The sequence below is a fragment of the Bactrocera oleae genome, chromosome 2 (genome assembly GCF_042242935.1).
Source record: "Bactrocera oleae isolate idBacOlea1 chromosome 2, idBacOlea1, whole genome shotgun sequence".
Classification (NCBI taxonomy): Eukaryota; Metazoa; Arthropoda; class Insecta; order Diptera; family Tephritidae; genus Bactrocera; species Bactrocera oleae.
Window position 1 is genome coordinate 51,484,342 of NC_091536.1, and position 24,478 is coordinate 51,508,819.

At 31.3% G+C, this 24,478-nt stretch overlaps 2 long non-coding RNA genes across 4 annotated transcripts in view; one reads left to right on the forward strand and one right to left on the reverse strand.

Annotated features, from left to right (window-relative positions):
• Window positions 1–24,478, forward strand: part of LOC138859019 (uncharacterized) — a 209,338-nt gene that overhangs the window by 144,746 nt on the left and 40,114 nt on the right. The gene's annotated exons all lie outside the window — the stretch shown is intronic.
• LOC138858970 (uncharacterized) lies at window positions 8,010–8,816 on the reverse strand. The gene is made up of 2 exons (XR_011398011.1): window positions 8,357–8,816; window positions 8,010–8,267 (listed from the first exon to the last, which is right to left on the reverse strand). It is a non-coding gene; the product is annotated as an uncharacterized lncRNA (long non-coding RNA).

Below are 24,478 nucleotides of genomic sequence, written 5' to 3' on the forward strand. Positions count from 1 at the left end.
AGTTGACAACGTCATTCTGATTATTATACGAACAAGTGAAAGAATACCAAATCGGGGCTGTACAAAGCTTAATTAACATGCATAATACGTGCAAGTGGAAATACTATTACAAAGGGTAAGATAAATGATTTTTAGTTTTATGGTTTTTAAACTTAAAATATTTTTAACGCCTTGTCTTAAATTCAGTATATATCCAATCCCACAGTCTGCAATATCTTGAAGTAACTTCGAATTGCTGTCTTTATTTCGCATTCATGACACTGAGGCACTATTATTTAGAATGTGAAGGGTTCAATCGAAATGAATTACTATATTTATTTTACTGTGATTCGATAAATTTCATTGAGGTTTGCTGAATTTTTAATTTGGAAAGTTATAAATACATATAGAGCGAGTCGATTTACAGGCAGCCAAAAAACCGGAAAAATTGCACACGTTGTAAATGTTCTACGGAAAGCCAGCGACTTTTAAAGCGAAGCTTAGCTTTTAGGGATTATAAAAGTTTTTTCGTCAGTTCTTGAGATATCCGAATGAAATTTAATACATACGGTCCAATCGGATAACTATAACATATATATCTCCTATACAACCAATTATTCAGATTTTTATTTTCCGGTATACTGCCTTTAGTTAATAGGCTAAGAGCCCGTAATCTTGCAGATTAATCCTCTAATCTATATAGTGAAAATAAAGAAAATGGACAACTTTTACATATACTATTTAGACCTATTTTTAGGCAAAGTTGTTCAGAATGGTTCGTAAAACATTTCCCGCATATGCGATATTAATAAATAAAAATCGACTTGCTTTAATTTATATATATTAAATAAGTTGTAAATATTAATAAAATAAATATTTCAATTGAATGATAACAGTTTCGTGAAAGAAAAAAAATTTGCACAAGGTGAAAGTAAAATACCTAAAAATTTAATTATTTGAATTTTTCACAAACATTTTGAGATTATGTGAAAAGGTTCTTAATACAAAAGTACAACTTTTTATTTTCATCTATAACTTTGCACAATCACTTTTTTCATAATGACTCATAGTTTTGTTGTAAATCGAGATAAGCCGTTTTTAACCCTTAAAGATACAAATCGTTAATTAATTTTCCTTTAATTTTTATTATATATCTTTCGTTTCCAATGGGTTTCAACTTATTATGATTTTTTTTGTTTTCAAAAATGATTTACCTGGGTCCATATGTACAACACCAAAACAAAAGTATTTAATGGGTCTACACAAACAGTTACACACAAAGAAATAGAAAAATATATTCTATATATCAAATAAACATAAAATTTGTTTATCAAGAATTATATGTATACATAGGTTGTGCTAAAACAAAGCGGTAGTTCATTGTAGAACAGCACTTAATCAACGACCTCACCCTGAAATGTATATACTTGTACATATGTACACAATAAATAGTTTCTATTACGAGTGCCGTAATTTTAAAGTTCAACTATTTGTGCATTGCGTTTCAACTTGTTTTGTATAAGTAAGTTAATTTATTTACATATAATTTCTTGCATTCATCTACTTTCACTAATTTTCTAATATTATTTATTAATTGATCAATAGTTAATCGGCAGACTTAAATAAGCTTACATCGCACTTTAGATCTTGCTATAATATTAACAAATTTTTGTATGTTTAAATTTATAAGCTCGTATTATTTATAAATTATATGTTTACATTGTATTGAAATGTATGCATGAATACGCATGACCAGCAACAGATTTTGAAAAATGGGATTGGCACCTTGAGAAATCAAATATGGCCGTGCGATTGCTTAACCAGCAACCGCTCTCCTTCTCCGGCCACATCTTGCTATCTCGAATAACGTTGTTGCCATAGCAACGGATGTCCCACCACCACCACCGTTTCTCTCGATATCTCTCGCTGGTTCCGTTTTCTTGTCAGCTGCGCTATGCATTTTTGCTCAGCTGCGCCATACATAACATAACCTGAATATTAATTATGTTGTCCCCCAGCGATACCGATATTAGAATTCTTATATTATTGGACACAGAAAAACTGTATAATATGATCGCATAGATGGAATAAAATTCATCATGGTGTAAACGACGAGGGCGGAATGTTGAGTAACAATCATTTTATTCCTATTAAATTTGCTCTTGCATTTGTACTATATGGACTAGTGTACATAGATACTAAGTCTTTTACACTCCTCTGGGAGTCGGTTCTTTGGCTTATTGTTGTTGTACTACTACACAAATTGCATAGCTGCTGGTTTATCCAATCTTCGAATACTTCTGAAATAGAAGTACAGCTTGTGTTATTCAGTGGTTTTGAATACAATTATTCCTAAGAAAACTAGCTCAATAGTAACATCTTAATCGTACAAATGAAAACTTTCTATTTACTTAGGCAGTTTATTTTAAGCAAATATACCAGTTTGGGTTTTCATATCACAATCAGGAATTGCGTTAATAGATACGATAATGCTTAAGGCAAAACAGTTCTAATAAATAATATTTATTATAAATACAATATGTTACTTGCATCGGTGTTGAATGAATGAATTTAAAACATACAGTATATTCCTTAAATTCGCTTATTTTCTCCAATTTTAAGTAGAACATTTTTATATAGACATGTATATATGTATGTACAGGTGTGCAGACACAAAGCTAATAAAAACAAGGGATATGTGCCATCAAATCGTATACTTATAATTTTTCCAATATCTAAATAAAATGACTCAACAGAAAATGTGTATTATAAGAAATGGAAAACTTATTTTAAAACAAAAGCAAATAAAAGGTGTGCAAAAATAATTGCATATGAATTCTACCATATTAACTTATGGTTATTACTATAATTCACTTTAAATCCGAATTATCTGTACTAAAATCTGCCTAACAAGTAGAAATCACTACATTTATCGAATTGTCAGTGGGAAGGTACATTTCGAAGCACTAATTTAAATATGCAAGTCTAACTTCATTGAGTTATCATACACTTATACGATATACTTGTACATATCTGGTATAAGGTAAACCAAAGATTAGGTATATAGAAGTGAGAGCAAATCTTGAATCGATTTCATTAATTTTTGTCGGTAAGCCATACTGTGGTTAAGAAAACATGTAAACTTAGCTATTTGGACAATTTATTAAGATAAATCACGTAAATCACATATTAACTCATATATTCGGCCTAAAATCAATATAAGGTATAAGGTTATCCGTAATAACGAAAATAATTATAAAGGGTATATAGAAGCTAGGAAAACTATTGATCCGACCACTTAATTACATTGATATATCTAAAAAAATTACAGGTATTTCGGCATAATGTGAGCTATAGGGCCTTAAATTGGTAAGGTCCATTGTCGACCATTATTGCATAAGAGTTGCCACATATTAAAAGCACTATTTCATTAGTTTCATGCTTTACAATCCATTATTAGATGAACAGGACTGTTATATTCTAACAACTTCCATTTTTACAATTGTAAATAATTAATACAAACTATTTTATATTTTACCGAAATAAAAAACAAAAATAAAATAAAGAACCCTCCGTCAATCTTAGCTTCAGGCTACCGGACCACTGTAGCGTTTTCTGGCGGAAGTGGCTGCTATCAAGGTGGCGGTAGAAGTACTGCTACAAAGTGCAGCTTCGTTTAGATAGGTGAGCATTGACTCCGACAGTAGAGCGGCAATATTAGGAGTGTCTGTCTTTACTACAAATAGCATCAGACTACTTCAATATCAGGGTCGTTTAGGTGCCTGGTCTCAGCGGAATCGCTGGAAACTGCAAAGTCGATGAGCTAGCCGTGACGGACACCCTTGCCATGTTCACATCGGAATGGGATCGAGTTGGATCTCCACCATTGTCTTGCGTTCTGTCTCTGGACCAATGGATCTCGCATGCACTCAGCAGACGCTGGTCGACGACCAACTCCTGTGCGACTGCGAGAACTTTCTGTCCGAGAGTGGAACGAAAGAGGTCGGGGGATCTTCTCGCCTTGAACAAAGTTCATCTCACCGCTTTGGTAGGAGTTCTCACTGGGTACTGTCCAATGGTAACTCATGTGGTACGGCTTAGAATACTTCCCGATTCTAGTTGTCAAAGTTGTATGGAGGAGGGGGAGATGGAAACATCCCGGCACTTTCTCCTCCACTGTCCGGCATTTGCTAGGTTGAGATTGAAACATATCGGCAAACACACTTTCGGCGGACCAGAAGGCTTGGTCGAAATAGATATTGGCCGTCTCACTAAGTTTGTTACAGGCACAAAGCACTTTGTCGATATTATTATGTAATAAGATATTATTATTAATTATGTAATAAGATATTGTGTTTTGAACTTTCATATATATATATATATATATATATATATATATAGTTATATATATACAATATAAATATTTGTATAATTTGACAATATTAAAAGTTTAATTGTTTTTTCCAGATTTTTAGAAATATCAAAAAAAGGTTAAAATGGGGGCAATGGGGGCTTGTACAATTTTAAAGCAAACTTGTTTTATAGATAACGAAAGAATTGGAGTGAGATAAAAAAAAATTAATTGACATTATTGACAGTATTTTAAAACGTAAGGATATTTAAACAAACAAAACAATGGATGGTACTATTATCGGCCAAACTTATTGGAATTTGTGACGCTTGGTCTTACTCATAACTTATACCTTTACAGCTGCTGATTAACTGGTATCGTATTATTGCAGCTAGTACATAACAGATGGTGCTGTATATGAGGCGCCCTTAATTATGATGTGTCAACGGACTGAAATGTTCACGTACTGATTAATACAGATTTTAAGCATATTGTAAAAGTGGACACATGTAATAGCAAACAAGCAAACATTGAGATGTCCTATAAAACTCTATATCTATCTCTATTGTTACAAATAGTTAGGTGAACAAATATATATATATATATTGTATAGACAGGATGATAAAATGAATTGAATTTCGGGTGAATGTTTGGCCGTCCGTCCGTCCGTGTAAGTGGTAACTAGAGCAAAAATTGAGATATTCGGTACAAGTGTTTTTCAGTGTTTTAGTGCTATAATAAATCTTCAACTTAAGACTCTATATTGAGGTACATATTCCCGCAGTAAAAAGAAAAAACACTTCTATATATTTATTTATATATAACTAAAGTAAATAGCTTAAAAATATAGACAGACGTTAAACATTGTCTTTCAAAGGATTTTTTCGAAATGAAATGAAACTCTATTAGACATTACCCAAGTGCCAGAGTTAAAACATTCTTAAATAACACCTATGCTTCAGAAAACAAAAAATGTTTTGATTCACGTTTGTCATTTTTTCTCAAAATTATAACCAGTACATGATTTTTGGAACTAATTTTAGATGAATTGAAAGAAATGTTAGGTGCTAATAATATTATTCGTTGACATTTTAATACAAACCTACGGTCATAAGCGGTTAAGTCGGCAAGGAATACCGTTCGTTTGAGTTTGAACCATGTTTTTTTTTGTTTACGCAAAACTTCGTTACTGTACATGTCATACGAATTTGTTGTTTTAGTTTTACTCTTCTTATAATGAATATTTTTAACTACAAAAACTAGCAAGCAAAATAGAGCTTTAAAACCGCACGAAAATATTGAAATCTTAACCATAACTTATGTAAAAAAGTTATCAGTACCATTTTCAAATATTTAATTAAGTGAAACCCAAGCAGAAAAAACATGCTAGCAAGCATATCATATGAGATCGATTAAATACTTGCATGAAAACAAAGTGATAATTTGGTCCAAATTTGCAATGGAATCATCATTGGAATAATATTCTTCAGAGAAGCCGAAATAGTCTACGGTGGTCACATGTCAGCGTCAGATTATATATATCTATCTATAAATGAGTAAACAAGATCCGGAATAGTTTCATTTGAACGGTTACAAGATAGCACACTTCTTTTTTTAATTCTTACTAGTGAAAAAAGTACCACCTTCAAATGTGATATGTATGAGGGGTGGTCGAATTGTTAATCTTTATACTCTTAAAATATTTTGCTACAAAGTATAATAGTTTTGTTCACCTAACGCTTGTAAGTATCACCTAAAAATAATCTAGTTTGATATGGATGAAATCCATGAAAATATATATAATATAATCCGAAAATATTGTTCAATCTGTGAGATATATAATTGAAAAAAAAAGTTTTTTTTTGTTAACAATTGTGTCAAAAATGGGTTGAATCGGATCAATAATTCTCTTAGCTCCCTTATACCTAATATATATAAAGATTTTCGAGCTTCCATATATCGGCCAATGTGATAGTTATTTTAATGAAATTGAGAAAGCGTGGGTTTCTTATCACAGTATATCCTTGTGCTTAAAAAGGATAAAATCAGACGAAAGCTTGCCTTAGCCCCTATATAACTGATATTCATGATTTTGAAACGTCCGGCTGACTTAACTTCATGTATGTATGTATATGTTTATTTTTATATATTTATAAAATTGCTTGAAAATAAGTTCTCAAGTATACCTGAACAATGTCAAAAATTAATGCAATCAGCCCTTCTATTTTTATGCCCTCAATGATTTTAGTATAATTTTCGCTGACGGAAAGTGATATATAGTAATAAACTAAGTCATAGACTCGACCTTAAAAATAAGTTAAGATGATACGAAATTTCATTGTAATTTATTCACGATTTCGTCAATGAAGTTGAACCTTTTCGCTACATTTCTTTATATAAAGTTTTGCCAACATCTGAAGGTATTTATATGACTTTGATCCTTGCAAGTTGCAAGAGTGTGAAACTTTCGGTTACACCCCAACTTAGTGCTTCCTTACTTGTTATTTTTATACTTTTGCAACATGTTGCTACAGAGTAATAGTTGTGTTCACTTAACGGTTGTTTGTGTCACCTAAAACTAATCGAGTTAGATATAGGGTTATGTATATATGTATTAATGATCAGGATGAAGACACGAGTTGAAATCAGGGAGACTGACTGTCCCTCTGTCTGTCCGTCCGTCTGTGAAAGCTGTAACTTGAGTAAAAATTGGGATATCTTTATGAAACTTAGGTACCGTAAGACGGTTGGTATTGCAGATGGGTGTAATCGGACCACTGCCACGCCCACAAAACGCCATTAATAAAAAAAATCGCTATAAATAAGCTAAACAATAATATACAAAACTGTTATTTCGTATACAGAATCACATTATTTAAAAAGTGGGCGTGATCCCGCCTCCAAAATAGGTTTAATGTGCATATCTCCTAAACCGCCAAAGCTATAATAAAAAAAATTCACTGAATATGAACGTTTTTAGCACCTCTATCGACAGTGTGGTGAAATCGGGTGACAACCCCGCCCACTGCCCACATAACGGTACTATTAAAACCTACTACAAGCACTAAATACGCCAGAGACATTAAATTGTATATTTGGGATGGTATGAGATGACTTTATAGGAACCGCGTTCGAAATAAGACAGTGGGACCGGGATTTTAACAGTTGAATTGAGCGTCAACGTCATGCATAATAATAAAATTTTATAAAGTTTGGATGACATCTGTATTTTCATATAACTGAAAATATATTTACGCTATACGTATGATACTTATAAATTAATTGCAATTGTTTACCTGTTTCACAATAGCCAATTGCGAAACATTTTTATTGAAGTTGTACAACCACAGTACCTAAACATATGTATGGAAAACATACTAAACTCTTACCAAATGAATTTAAATCCGTTTTTTAAAAAAGTTAGCAATTAAATATTGTAAATAAATAACAGCAGCCATAAATTTATTTCTCACGAGTAAATAGTTACATATGTGTATATTATAAAATATATTAATAATTATTTTGATATATGTATATATTCTAAAAATCCAGTCAAAGACATAAGTTATATTAGATCAAAGAAAATATGACCTACCATTTCAATTGTGTTTAAGAAAAATCAACGATGTAAGTGTGGCCTCGTGTTACGTATACTGAAGGTATACCGGATAGTATACACTCAGGATACATTCAGTATACGTATACGAAGTTGCACATGTTCACAACAATAACACAAATCGCAAATCACTAAATACACAACTAACGATTTAAATTGAGTACAACGACAACAATTACCAAAAATATAAAAAAAATATTACAATTACGATGCCCGTTATTTTGGCCATTCCAGCTTATAGAAGACGAGTAGTTGGGGTCACAATGTCTTACTATTGATAACGTTTATCCATTCGTTGAAATATCCTCTATGTGTTGGGATCTAGATATATGAAAATAAATGTGCCATCAATAACAATGCATTAAATACGTTAAATAAATTATTATTTCTTAACCAAATGATTATATTACTAAAGTGAGTTGTGTTTTCTTCCATAAGTAAAATTAAACACCAGTGTTTGTTATTTAGTTCGATGTATAGTTTATAACACGCATTCACAATGACTGACGTTACTGCTCCGGCGATTGAACAGTAACTAATGAACATGAAAATCAAGGAAAATGCAAGCACTCTTTACATGTGAATTTTCATTGTCCTTTTTAATTTGCTTCTCTCGCTCTTTACGTATTTCATTTCCTTAATATCAATTCGTTTTCATATTATCTTACTAAAGGATATGCGCCGCGAGTAAACTGAAAGGAGAGCAGAGAGTGTGATATGAAAACATATGAGAGAGGTATACAAAAAGTACCGTGAAATGAAGGGCATAATGACGTAGATAATACTGATGCTATGATTTTTGAAACTCATATGTATAATGACAATATAAGAATTTATATAAGGTATGCACAATGATGTTTAGTGAGTTACCGTATACCATCTGTTTTGTTTGAATGAGATTCATTGTTGATAGCATATAAGCGACATCATCAGATGTAATAAAAAAAATGCACGTTTGAATTAACGAATTAGATGGTGAAAAAGGACCAGAAACAAAACAGAGAGCGACTTGCGTTTAGAGAGTTTTTGAAAACACATCGCACAAAACTTTTGTATACACCGGTACAATAAAGACAGCACAAGTACAGTGAAAGCCAAACAATCGAAAACTAGTAAAACTCTTGTCACCCTTGTAGTAAATTGACTCTCTGTTGCTTCCGATGATGACCAACTTTGCAACGTCATTTGGAAAAGTAATAACAGAAAGATTGGAAAGAATTAAATTCAGTTCCATTGCCAGTTTGTATACTCTAGGGGTATTTTATTTAAAATTGTAACGAAATTTCTTTAACTTCTCTCAGGTGGCACAGACTGGAATTTTGTTTCTTGTTTCAAGTTGTTTCTCTGATAAAAGCTTCGAATTAAATTGTCCTTTTATTAAACTTCATCCAATTTCTATAGCATTGTTATATTCATTAAATATTTTACAGTTATGCACTATTTGTAGCATTAAGGATTGGCATCATCTGTTGTTCAAGCAATTGCTAGTGAGTTTTGACGACAAAGTGGGGGTGCATGTAATTTTGGTGGCATTGGCAATGAAATTTTCCCTAGCCTTATGATAGAGATATTTACATTTTGCGTTTACATGTACAAATAACATTTTTTGGTTCATCAATCTGAAATAGTCAAATATTTAGGTTTAAAAATTAATTAATATTTATAAAATATATAAAAGTACATTTCATCACGGAAAAATAATCAGTTTATATGGTTATAATAATTATAAAAATTATAAATATAGTATATAAAGTGAAATTTTCATAAACTACAAATTTTTCTTTAAGAGTTTGGTTTAGAAATGAATATAATATTTGGCTACCAAACAATATAGCCAACTTTCTGCCCAGTAATCTCATTCGTTGTTAACTTCCTGGTATTGTACATATTTCTTGTCCAAATAAGTTTTTGTGCTTAAAGATATAAGAGAACAGGTCCGCTAATCTCTCTAATCACCCTTTGTTCCAGGAACACGAATATATTCTCACTTTTATCTAACAAACCTATTCACAAGTTTCATATACATACAAATACTCATATGTACAAAATCATTTGGAGTAAGTTATTCTTTTATATAGGTACCCTACAGCACCGTTCATACACACTGTATTAACAGGGAGATATTTGCGTAAGAACATTTTTTCCGCAACCAAAACACCTTCACGTTTGTGCATTTAATAAGAAGGGTATTTAGGATCCGTTGTGACTTCTTATAGCTGTAATACAATCCAATGTCTTGCAACTTTATAGACCGTCAACTACTCAAACGATCTAATGCGTGAGATAAAATTCAAAATTTATAATATTGCACAATTTACCCAATATAAAGCGCAAAATTATGAGTTCAAAGAGTACATGCCATATTCGCGTGTGTTTTACGGTAAATACGCCCTCATTTCACCCACTGAAGTATGCTACGATTACATGGCGGCTGGCAAACTGCAAACGGTAATTGGCAAACAAAGCATCACCAGCAAGTTGTGTTTCTGTGTGAGGTGATTCCATTGATACAATACAGTAAGAATTACAACTACAATGAACATCCGGTGTTTAACAGAAGTCAACCAAAATTCTCTCCCTTAACTGCTATAGTCATCAAATGTACCGTTTAGTTGAACAGCATCAACTTAAAACATTGGGCTTAAACAACCAAAGTCGTAATTATAGGGTAGTATTTTTGCCATGTATGTATACGAGGGTTAATTTGTCGATCAAAATTGTATCTGGGCGATACGTGATGCATAATATCATTAGGTAAATAAATTTCAACATGAACTGCTGTTTTCAGAGATTTTATATTGGTAAGCATAGCTTCTATGGTTGAATAGATACTCGATCTGAGTGAGACTTATATGAGTATGTAAGTCGGTTAAACGAAATCGAAGTCTCATCTATAATCTTGTAAAGTTATTTGTCCTAAAATGCAAAAAAGACGGGTGATAAACAATATTATTTAATAAATATAATTATATAATAAAATATATATAAATATAATATTAATTAATAAATATTAATAAAAATAATTGCATTTAGTAGGAATAATTTTATGGAATCATTATCTATGAAGGTAACTTTTTTTTAAACCAAAAATTGGAAGATTAAAATTAGTAGTTAACATATTTCTACAAGACTATAAATTAGTTATGGAAGAGGGACTTTTTAAAAGTAAATTTCGCGGAATATTTTAAGTTAGGGCAGGTACCGACATTGTCCGTTCTCAACCGTTGCTATTTTGTTATTGTTGTAGGCGTTGTTGGTAGGCGTTAGTGTATTTAATAGTCACTATCCTCTTGATTGTAGTTATTTGGCTGTTATTCAGCTATCGATGAGTTGAATATGAATTATACAAATTGAGAAAGTTAAATTTAATTTCCTGGTTAAACTGGATAATTTTCTGGATCCTACGAAAACGACAAAGTATTCAATTGTTTTTTCTTCAAATTTTATATGCAATAATATATAAAATATATCGTTTTCTAAGGTCGCCACAAAAGAAAAATAATAGGGGATTTTCGGTGCAAGGGGTTTTGCAAGAGCAAGGGTTTGCAAGAGCAGTTTTGTCGCTGTAAATAATATACCTATCCCACTTTATGGAGAATGGAGTGAACCCAATATAACGCTTTATTCATATAAACAAAATATATTTGGAAAAAAGCCCAGTGGTGTTGAAAACTGTTAAACTAATTAAGATAATACTAGAAATAGTTTCCTAGCAAATACTTGTACACTCTTGAATGATAGCCACAGTAAAAAGCTAAAAGCTAGTCAGTTAAGCTTAGAAATAATTCTATTGTCCCTTTTTTGTTTTTGGATGCTTCTTTTAATTGGTAATATACAGAATACTGAAAAGAAACTTTGGGAAATGTTAAAGAATCGAGTTTTTTTTGTCATAATTTCCTCTAAAATAAATGTATTGTCAATAATTCAGTATTTGATATACTCAATACAAAATTAGTTAAGAGGAACTCGTTAATGACCAAAATTAAGACAATATACGTATTTTAAGCAAAGCTCATATGTATGGCTATTATTATTTGGTTTATACATTAAGACCAGAAAGTTTCCGGAAATTGTTTTTTTTTCAATATTCGCGGTTTGGTTCATCAATTTGTTCCAACGGGACAGACGGCCAATAAAAAGTATTACTTGAGCGTTTTAAGGTGTTTGCGTGAAAACATCCGTCGTAAGTGGCCGGAATTGTGGACCAACAATTCATGGATTCTTTATGACGACATTGCGCCATCGCACCGAGCTGTAGTTGTGAACGATTTTAAGGCCAAAAACTCGTTCAATACCATCGATCAACCACCGTATTTACCGGATTTGGCCCCATGCGACTTTTTTGTTTCCAAAACTCAATTTACCACTCCGTGAAACCCGTTTCGACTCGATTGAGGCCGTAAGAGAAAATTCGCAAAGAGAACTGAAGGCGATCCTGGACAGCGCCTACAAGGCATGTTTCGATGATTGGAAAAAGAAGTGGCATATGTGTATCGCTTCAGAAGCTGCATATTTTGAAAGCGACAAAATAAGTAATGATGTAGATAAAAAGTGTTTCGTTTTACTTACAACTTCCGGAAACTTTCTGGTCTTAATGTAGTGTCTATGCTATTCGGAAAAACCTAAAGTGATAATCGCACATCTCTCTTTATTTTTTTCAATGTTATTTATCATAATATAGTATATCAATAAAAAAATGTGAGCAAAATAAAATTAAACCTATCTTTTGATGAAAGAAGGATATAAAATATTATATATTTTAAGTACCCTTGAATTAATTACAATGTTTTAATATACTGTTGATTGATACAAATGAAAGCGTTCATTACTGCTCAGTTTAGTTTCGTCAAAACATGTATTTATTACAAATTTATATTACTTAAATGTTTTCTGATTAGAATGCTAAGTTTTACAGCCATAAAAATTACCCTGGAGTTTATGCTATATAAAATATATAGTAACCTAAACTACGAAAAATAATAGTTCGTTCCATGAGTTTCGAAGAATTATTTTTCTAATAAATATATAATTGCAAAACTTCTGAAGAAATTGTTATAATTACCTATTACGTGTTTTAAAATAAGTTAGTCTAATTTGACCATACAAATTTTTTATGAAAAAAAGTCACTGAGAACAAATTTTTGTAGCACCTCTATCGACAGTGTGAAAATGGGTGAAATCGGGTGACAACTCCGCCCACTCCTCATATAACGATACTGTTAAAAACTACTAAAAGCGCGATAAATCAAGCACTAAACACGTCAGAGACACCGCCCACTTTTAATTGAAACCCCATATCTTGGGATCTGCTTAACCGATTTCAACCAAATTCGGTACATAACCTTCTTATCATATTTCTATGTTATAGCGTGAAAATGGATTACAACCAGCCTATTTCCCATATAACACCATTTTAAATTCCGTCTGATTCTTTCTCTTTCCACTATGCAAAAATTGTCTAAGTCAAACCAAAACTATTTAGCCCCTGGGTACTGAATATGTGGACCCGAGTGCTTATACTTGTAGTTGACTTTTTATCGAAAATATTGGTCAATGTGTAAGATATATAATTGAAATTCATATAATAGAATAAATAAATGAAACACTCGATAATAGTAAGTGTTTGCGTCAAAAATGGGTTGAATCGAATCAATACTTCTTTTAATACATAATTTTGCCAACATCTGAAGTAATTTCCCGGGCTTAGATCCTTGCAAGATGTGAGAGTATAAAATGTTCGGTTACACCCGAACTTACAACTTCCTTACTTGTTTAATTTTTATTTTATTTTTGTAATTAAAAATTAAAATACAACTTAGTTGTGTTTTAAAATTGTAAATTTCGTTTAAAACAAGAAAAGTCGTTAAGTTCGGTTGCACCAAAGCTATAATACTCATAAAAATTTCAAAGGTTCTATACAAGCACTTGGTTTCGAGCGGTTAGTTTGTATGGTAGCTATATGTTTTACTGGTCCAATCTAAACAATTTTTGCGGTAATTGTAAAGTTGTCTTTAACAAAATTTTGTAAATATATGTTCTTAAAATAAAATGTTTTTCTTAAAAGAATTAGATTTCTTTTGATTAGTTTACATGGCGATCGGCAAAATTTTTTCGGAAATTAAACCGTTATCTTAAATAATAATCCATGAAAAATTTTGCGAAGATATCTTGTCAAATAAAAAAAGTTTTCCGTACAAGGAAATGATTTTGATCATTCAGTTTGTCTGGCAGTTATATTCTATAGTGGTTCGATATCGGCGGTTCCGAAAATGAGCAGCTTCTTGAAGAAAAAAGGATTAATATCTCAAAAACTGGAGGACTAGTTTGCGTATATACAGACATTCAGATGATCATATCTAAATCAACACCACTCATCATGCTGATCACTTATATATACATACATTTTATAGGGTTTACAGCGTTTCCAAACTTAATTTACCCTGTTCAGAGTATACAAAATTTTGCGTAACTATTGGGCTGCTTGTAAGTAATGAAGTCGGGTACGGACCTGTCCTAACATAACTTAAGGAAAGCAAAATTGAAACATCACCATACACATGTATGTATATTGTTAATTTAAGCAAACTAGCTATGAGTACATTTGTTCGTATATGTACATATGTATATGCATAGGTAATAAATAGGTCACTCAACTGTATGAACAGTAGTCCAATAAAACGAGCTGAAATTATTATATGACAAGTTGCCTTTAGCAACGCAATCGCATTTAATTTTATGGTTGTTTTATTGTCATTGTTATGTACTAAACATAAGAGAATTGTTGCTTTAATTATAATTCCCTATTTATATAATATTACGCCATATATTTGTATCGGTGGTTTGTTTCGGTTGTACGTATGTATAGGTATTTATGTGTGAAAAATATTAAACACCAGAACATTTGTATTCAGTTAATTGTATTGTTTATTAACGATTGAAGTATTAACTCCACTGGATTATGAAAGACGGCGCAAATAAAATACGAGCCAATCGATGAACGGAATTAAACATGGCTATCCGGTTTTATCTTTTCTGGCAGGTTGCGTATTATTCAGTGCATTAAAATCAGGAACATGAATAAATTAAATACATTTTCAATACCTAATTTCAGAATTTCAAAAAATAATTTTGTTATTTTAATTATAATTATCCTAGACTGGTTTAAGGAAACAAGGTGGACAAAAACTTAGCTGAGAAATGATAAATTTATGTTTTCTCTTCAGCTGAATTATTTTAATATAAATTTATGACCATTTTAATGTACTTTTATGATTAAAACAAGTTATATAAATAGTGTATGGAACTCTGAAATAAATCTCATTAAAAGATGACTATATATAGTTTTAAACTATATACAACTTTCCCAAAGTTGAAGAAAAAAGTAATTTTTAAACGCACATACGCAAAGAGAGCGAGTTTACATCTGTCCAATACCACATTGTTGAGAGGATCAAAGATTTTATGACATTAACAGTTCAAATGTAGAAACATGGGAGATATATGGAGACCAAACAGAGAGAAAGCTTTGCCATTATGTAAAACTAGTTTTTAGTGTAATCAGAGCTATCCTAACCGATCAATACTGCAGTAATATGGATTCTGAATTGTTGTGTGCTACACTGATATTAAAATGTCACATTATCGAACTTATTTAGTCGGCCACTTAAATGAAGTTATAACCAAAGTATTAGTAATTATATTCACGCGCAGCAAAACAGAAACACTCTAAATTCAAGTCAATGTGGTATGCGCAATAAAATGATATGAATACCTGAATATCTATATTTGCTTAGTTGAATTTATAAGCGAATTCAAAACATATTATTCACACTATTTGGTCGGCAGTCACATCAGTTAACCACATTCATGCCATTACAGAGTGCCACAATATTTAAGTGGCATCGGCGGTAGTAGCTTTAGCACGAAACGCATCCAAATTTTTTGATTTATTAAATTAAATTTGTGTATTGATATTTAACAGCAGTTGCGTTATTGGATCCGTTTAATTTGCACATTTTTAATTGTAGAAAATAATTATTATACTTAACTTTTTGGTTCTTACTTGTTAGGATACCGATTCTAGTTGGTTATAAGGTATTTTAAAGATGTTCTTATGAGAGATTTTTGTCGATGTTCGCTCTTTTCAACGTTTTGCGTACATATGAGCTGTTGTCGCAGACGCGCGTTCAAAACTCGCTCGAATAATAGCCAAGCCATTGCGGTAGCAACCAACATTCGGCCCGATACATTATTCACATGTACGTACGGGTCGACGGGAGAAACACCACCGAAGAACAGTAGCTGGCCAGCCTCAAAACAAATATCTGTTATCAAGGGGATTTTAGTGAACTTACGCGCATACCTTACAAATAGCCGTAACATTTTGAAAGTGAAACAGCCAACGACAAGGGCAATGGTAAAGGAAAAGGCAAAAAATGAGAGTTGCGTCGTTGGGTGTCGCCGCTTTTGTTATTATTGCTTCATTGTACACGAATATTCGTAGGTGTACGACGTCACACCGATACACACCTATACCAACAAAGAGCTTGCACATACACATACGAATTTTTTCTGCCAGTTTTTGAGTATCCATGTGTTTACATTTTTTCACAGACGAAATATTTAACATGTGTGTATCTCTATGAACGTGCTTAAAAGTACTCATGCGGACAATAAACAATAGAAATATCCCTCTTTCTATTGACAACTGTGGAACTGAAATTTCCCTTTTTCTTAAGTGAATAACATGCTACCAAAAATACGTAGTTGTATGAAAATATGTTTCGGTTTTCTTAAATTACATAGTGATTAAACTTTAGTTTTATTATCACTTTAATTGAAAATCTCTCCTTTAATTTGAATCATTTCGCGTCAGTTCTCACATTGTTAGGGTAATTTTAATTCCTACTCATATCTACAGGGGAATTTATGTATGCAACGTTACAGAAGCGTCGCTGTAAAGTTGTCGTAAAAGTTCATCAACAACGCTTTTTGTGCAGAAAGTTCAAGTTTGGTGCTTTTGTCGAATAACACTTGTCTTTGCACTGTATTGTGAACCAACCGAGTACATACAAATGTATTTTAACATGCATGTGTTACTTATTTATTTGAAAAACAATTGCATGATGAGAACGGTTTCCACCCCTACTTGACGACATTTGGTGTACTGATAAGTGAAGAATACAATTTGCAATTTTTTTAGTTTAAATACAATGCGATACATACCAATTGCGGTATGTGTTTATATACATATACATACATTTTCACATATATACCCACTATATACGCCATCATGAAAAGGTTCGACTAGACACATATATATGTTTCCATATGAAATGTGTTTGATTTTATTTCCCGAAGCAAAATTTTAATTAGGAAGCTGTTAGAAATCGTTAATATACCCCTGAATATATCGTTTGCCACGAATTTTATAACATCCAGAAGAAAAGGTCAGAGAAAATATGAATGATCAGCCGTCGAATCTATCCGTCCCCCTGTCTTTAAATACACGAACTAGTCCCTCAGCCTTTGATATGATAAAGCTGCTGATTTATCGGCCCCGCTACCACTATAGGATATAGCTGCCAAATAAACTGATCACTCAAATTCATGTTCTTGTATGGAAAACTTTTTTTTTAATAAGATATCATCACAAAATCAACGCTACCAAAGCAACGCTACAAACCGTGGCCGGTTATGTTTCCAGATTTAGTTATACCTACATCTCCTTGTTATAAAAAAAGTACCTGTGAAGGGTATATTTCTGTATTTTTTAAACGAATTTGATCGAAATTTAAACTATGAAAAACATTACTTAAGTTTATGTATCGATCCTATGCAATAAGGGGGCTATAATTTCACTATTTTAAATATATTAAAATTATTCATACCGAAATTGTTATAACTTATTTGCTAAGAAAATTTTAAAAATGATATTAACCTTCAATATTGAAATAATATGTTATGAAATTATATTTTCAAATTCTGTAACTTATGTCGATGCACTCTTATTACAAACGTTAATACAAAAAATTTCAATCTATATCTAAATACATCAACCACGTGACAGATTCGAAGAAATTATGATAATCAGTAGGGACGTGGCGACGAAGTACCAAATTACCTTTTTGCTCGTCTGTGTCTCTTCTTCGAAGCTCCACTGACTTAACCGAGTATCTCTTTAATTTAGAAGAGCTTATTAAGGTACTAATGAAGTAAAAATGTTTATAATTAACTACACATCCACTTGATATGGCGTTATGATGTTTTAACTTTTTAGTTTCTATATCATTTAAGTAGGACTAGTGTGTGCTAGTAATATCTATAAGTATTCGTTTAGAAGAATTAAAGATTGGAGAAATTGCGATGTAAAGCAGTTCATTATCGATTTTAAGATTACCTTGGGACATGTGACGATTGTAAAATATCACTTTGGAAATCAAGGAAGGGATTGTACAGTACCTGTCTTGATAGGTCAATATATTGAGTAGTTCGTTTACTTTGTTGTGTGTTTTTTTCAGATATATATATATATATATATTTAAATTCATCAATTTATTAATATAAAATTATAAAGCTCGAAATATGAAAAATGCTCTAGTAATAAACATTAAAAATTAACAAACTTCAGTTTCAAATCACAAGTAACGAAAACAACAATCCAAAGTAAGGGTGATAACTCGCACAATGTTTTGAGTATACCTCTGCTCTTTTTCTCATTCAACCCTAAAATCTGACGTTAGCAAGGACCCTTGATAAAGGACAATGCTAATGGAGCGGACTACTATTGGTATAGTTGCATCCAGTAGCGAATATAATATTGTTGCATTCATATACAGTGTAATGCCTCTGATAAATAATGAATTCAATAAAACGTAATTTTTGCATCTATAACTGCACAGTTTGCTTGGAACTTATTTCGTTCCTCTAAGAAAATATAATTATCATCATAGTTGTATTACAAGAGCTATGACATAGATTTTTGTGTCTCTTTGGATGTCTATTTAAAGGGTGACAAATATATGAATAAACCCCGTTAAAAAATCGGAAGCAAGTAACAAACATTTTCAAACGTCAAGTTTAATAATATTTAAACACCGTCTATAAAACCTTTCCCTCTTTGTTATTTGTTTTGTCGTGATACTTGCGGGTCTCATTTTAATCAGAAGTTTTTAAATAATTTTGCCAAGGTTGGGATTTGAATTCACTTTTCTCCCTGTGTTAAAAAAATAACACTGGAAAAGCGTTAAGAGTTTTTTCTTTGAGAAATGTGTAAATAATAATATTACTATTTTTTATTAATAATTACTTAATTTACATACATTATATTCAGAAGAAATCCATATTTAACTTAATATTACTTTATATTTATTTTATTTGTAACATTTTCGATATTTTCATTTACTATTTAACTTTACAACTATAAACAAAATAAACCGTTTTACCGAAATTTTATTTAATTAAATTAAAGAATGATATGCCAAGATCCCGAGTATTTTGTATTGAAAATCATGGGGAAAATTCAAAATTGTACATCAAACAACCTTACTTTTGACTTTTTTGATTACGGTATGAGAATGAACCTAATAAATATATTAATAGGATTAATGTGACATGGATGAGGAGATATGTTCAACGTGAATGATTTTTCCATTGCAAGGAGGTATTTAAATATGTCAAAAAATAAATATCCGAATTACTGAGTTCTGTCCATAAAATTTTTGTCATAAGTAGGAATGATGTGGCATCTAACGTTTGTTCCTCCGAAATTACTATTTCTTATTTTACGTTTTATTTTTTTGTTTGAAAGGATTTACAAGATATATTTTTAGACATGATCACTCGAATATTTAGTAAAAAAACTTATCAAAATGACATACTGCAAATCTGATTACCCTATATATTAGGGATGTGCAGTCTTCGTCGTAATTTCTTGCTCATTGCAAATATATGTACTTGTGCATATCTACCCCTAATTGCATGTACATAAAAACTACTATTCTGTAGAAGGACTATGGAACTTACAAAATCGGCAAAAATGAAAGTAATCACATAGATGCAATGAACAAAAGTTATAGAGTTGAAGGGATATATATATTATATTATATTAGCAGCAGGCAATGCCCTTTTTCCACATTAATAATTTCATCTCTTTTCTACTCTTATCTCCTTCTTTCAAATTCATTCTTTTCAATCTCAAATTATAAAATTTATTTTTAGGTTTGATGGGTGAAGTTGAATAGAGCATGTTTACCTTTAAAAGTAAACTGAGTTTACAGAACTTAATAATTGTAAACATTTCAAAGCTGTGTCAGGGACACATATTTTACTATAATGACATAATAAAATTAGTTTTGAATACGTGAATTATTTTCAAATAAAACAAAATTCATTAATGAATAGAAACAAATTTTTAAAAAGTAATACTCATCTGCGTTGATGTGTTTAAAAGAAAGTGTTATCAATTATTTTAAAAAGATGTCTTTATATTAAAAAAACAATTAACCAAATATTGAATCGTTAGCATTAGATCACGTAAAACAAAACACATACAGAAAAAGTAATATGTTTCTGGTATCCTTAAGCGTACTTGAAAATATTATTTAAATAAATATGTATGAATATACATTAAAAAGAAATTTCTTAAAGTGTCACGTTTCTAAGACAAATACACTTTTTAGATGCATTACTATATTTAATAAATAAATCTAAAGGATAATTGGATCTAGTCCAAGCAAAAGAAAAATTCAATAATTTCACTGTATAGGTACCAACAATTTGTTGTATTTTTTTTAATAATTAAGAAAAAACAAGAATATGTCCAAAGCGAAGCACCAAAAAGTATAACAGGTACCGACGTATTAAGGAATAATTATAAATACAAAGCTGAAACAAATACATAGGTCATGCAAAAATAATTGCCAATCAAATTGGGTGCAGCCAAAACCTTTATTAGAACAGACCCTTGAAAGCAGTGTCGGTAAAATAAAATAAATTCAAATATTGTCGGGCTTGAGGAAAATCAACGAATAAGACCAACAAGCACTTGTAAATTATTGAAAACTCTACGGTGGTAACAGCGCGATTAACCGAATGGTAAGTTCGACTATATATAAAATCACTCAAACTTTTCTTAGCACCATTTGCGTCGTTTTCAAGCATACCACAATGCTGTTTCATGCATACTACACAATTTTTCCATCCGTTCTTTTTAATAAGATAACAGCTGTTTTCGTTGTTGTGACTGCAATGGGCGTGGTTAATGATTTTAAAGGGCTGTTGCGTCCTTCCATATTTCCTAAAAACAGTATTTCAGTAGAATTCATTAATGATCAGGACAAATCAGCTATAGCATCCAACTAAAAATCGCCCCAAAATAAATTTTGTATATCTACCTTATTCTATTCAACACACTCGTGTATTTGGCAAAGTACTGTAGTCCAACTGCAATGTAGTGCCTGAAGGCAGAAACATAGTGAACAAAGTTATGATATGAGGGAATGCGATGGAAAATACTTTGTTTGTGTATATTCCATGTTCCTTTTCCACTATGGTGGGAATGCAGTAGCCATATTTTTGGCAGAGCGAGATCACATTATTGCTTGAGAGAGATAAACAGTTGTATCTCTGAAGGCAGCGCGGTTGAGTCTGGAGTAAGCGTCAATATTCATTGCTAATCTTTTGGGGACGGTCTTAATCGCTCAGGGTTCAATAAATGCTGGACACACATTTGGGAGCATTTTGTTGCCGCGCAGCATATTTTAAAAAATAAAAAAAATAAACATTGGTAAACAATTTACTAAATGCTCCGTCGCTCTGTATAAAGAGAAGAATTTGATTGTAAAAAATATGCAGACGTATATATATGGCGAACAAAGCTAAGGTTTGAGTCTGAGCAGAGCAATTATGGGAATGGTAAGAGTGAATGTGAGAGCGGGTTTTCTTTGGCGCACAAAATTGTTGAGACTTTACTCGACACATGTCGACATGTATTACTAAGAAATATGTGCATAAATGTATATGAAGAATTACATATATTTTCAAATTATAATATTATTAAAAGTGGGGCTAAAATTCCATTGTTAATAAAGCAAATGTTAAAGGTTTTTTAATATCACATTAATTATTTATTTTGATGAAATAATATGTTAGATATTTGGTAAACTGCACTTAAAGTCTTTTAAGTATACTTCGATATGATTGTTATACATTTGCCATCAAAATCACCAGAGTGGAATCGATGAAACCAAAATTATTGAGTGTTACAGTATCAGAACCATAAACAACACATTTTGAGACACCTGGTTTGAGTTCCATGTTCGGCGCATGCTGAAACAATACTGAGTCTAATAGTCACAGAACTATATAGGGTAACCCTATCGCACTTATACGTTATACTAAAACCATCTGTTATAAAAATATTGGGTTTCTGTTGACCAGGTCTATATACTTTTATATACTATTGTCCGATAAGCAGATCTTCATGCAGATATATTCATAATCATTTTGGAATATGTCGGTTAAAACTGTTAATATGGTTTCAGTTAGTATACATATATTCTGTAAGTAGTTATGCATTCAATTCTTTACAATTATAAAATACGAAAAAAAAAGAAAAAAAGAACAATAATCTCATATTTTATACGGTTAACAATAGTTCACATTGTTCATAAATTTAATAAAGGCCAACTCATAACTCGTCATGCAAAATTTAAATTTTTAAGCCAATTGGGATCAGATATAAAAGTAAGCTTCACAAATAAATAAATGGTTCACTTTAGAGATTCATTTATTTTTCTTTCTTTTATTTAGAAGCGATTCAAACACTTCCAATTATTCAATAACTATTGTTTAATGTTAATGTTCATAAAAAAATTATCACCGAAAAGGGTAGTATGTATATCGCTTGATTAAGAATTATTTATAATAACAATAAATCTCCGAAATGTAAAGCCTTATGGTAATAATGATTAATAATACTCAATTTTAAACTCTAAAATCACTATAAATAGGTAATAATGTAATAAAAAGTAATAAATATTTAATGTTCAAATATTGTCCATGTGCGCTTATTCTCCTACGCATGCCTGTTTCATTAATGACTTTAAATAATCGCTTATATACATATACATATGTTCATAAATCCAAATGTCACTCTTAACTAACACCTTCTGTTAACGAACTATATTTGTGTGATTTTTAAGCACCCGTATGCTGCAATAGAGTATGAGAGATTTTTTACCTAATGGTTGTTTATAACAATTAAAACTAATCGAGTTATATATAGTTGTATGAATGTTATCAATGATCAGGATCACGAGGCGAGGGAGCTAGCTGTTCGTCCGTCCATCTGCCCGTGCAGCTGATAGCTTTAGATATCTTAGTACATGTGTTGCTTGGTGCTCTGAGAAGGTCGGTATTGCAAAAAATGGTATTGGACCATTTTCAAGCCCATAAAATGCCATTAAACGAAAAATTGTAAAATGCTATAACTAAGTCACAAATTATGATATAAAAATGTAATTTTGTACAGGGAATTGAAATTGTGTCAGACATCTGTGGCTTGAAACGTTTTCAACATAACATTTATATGGGAAGTGTGCGTAATTATTGTCCAATTTTGCCCACTTTCACGCTGTATGAGCAGATGCTAGAAACCGTTTAAAAATCAAGTCATGAGTAGCACCGCGAGTCAACTTCGATCCAGAGTAATTGCTGACATTGCCGTATTTTTTAATATTTCTTCATACAATTTTACCAAAATATTCTTTAAACTTCGAACTATATTTACCATTTTTAAAAATATAAAAATCTATATCTATTTTTTAAAAGCTCGAGTTTCATTCATATAACAATATTTTTGAAAAGTACAACTTACAAAAACATATATAATATATGAAACAAATTATTTCCTTGCAATTTTCGATATATCGGGGTGTTTGAACAATTACTCTTTACCTTACTTTGCATCCGAACAAACAAATTTTTGGAGGGATTTTTATGTAACAAAATATACAAGAATATTTTACATAGATTAAATTTAGGCAAACGCTAACCACATTGCTACCACCACAATATTTATTAAATCGTAAAAATAAATTATTATGTAATATGTTGTAAATGATTTTCGTCATATATTTATATATGAGACAAAAGCGGCGGTGATATCGACTGTGTTGCTTGCGATGTGGGGTGAAATCGAAATGTTAAAATGTTTAAATATTTATTTATTGAACAGTAAAAGATATTCATAATTGCTATTAATTTCCAATAAACTCGCTTCTTACTTCTGATTGCTGAGTGCTGGCGACCACCAACTTGCTTATTTTCGATTGCTACTTCACTTTATAGTACACTCATGAGTGCACTTTAGTTAAGCCATAGAAGGGGTGCTCTGGTTCTGGAATTCCGATTTCGCTGTTGTGTCAGGGCCGTATTATTGCTATTATTGTGCAAAGTGTTCCGGTAAATAGATATTGTGTCAACTAGTGACTCGCCAGAAGATCCAATAGCTTAGTTGGGAGACTCTTATG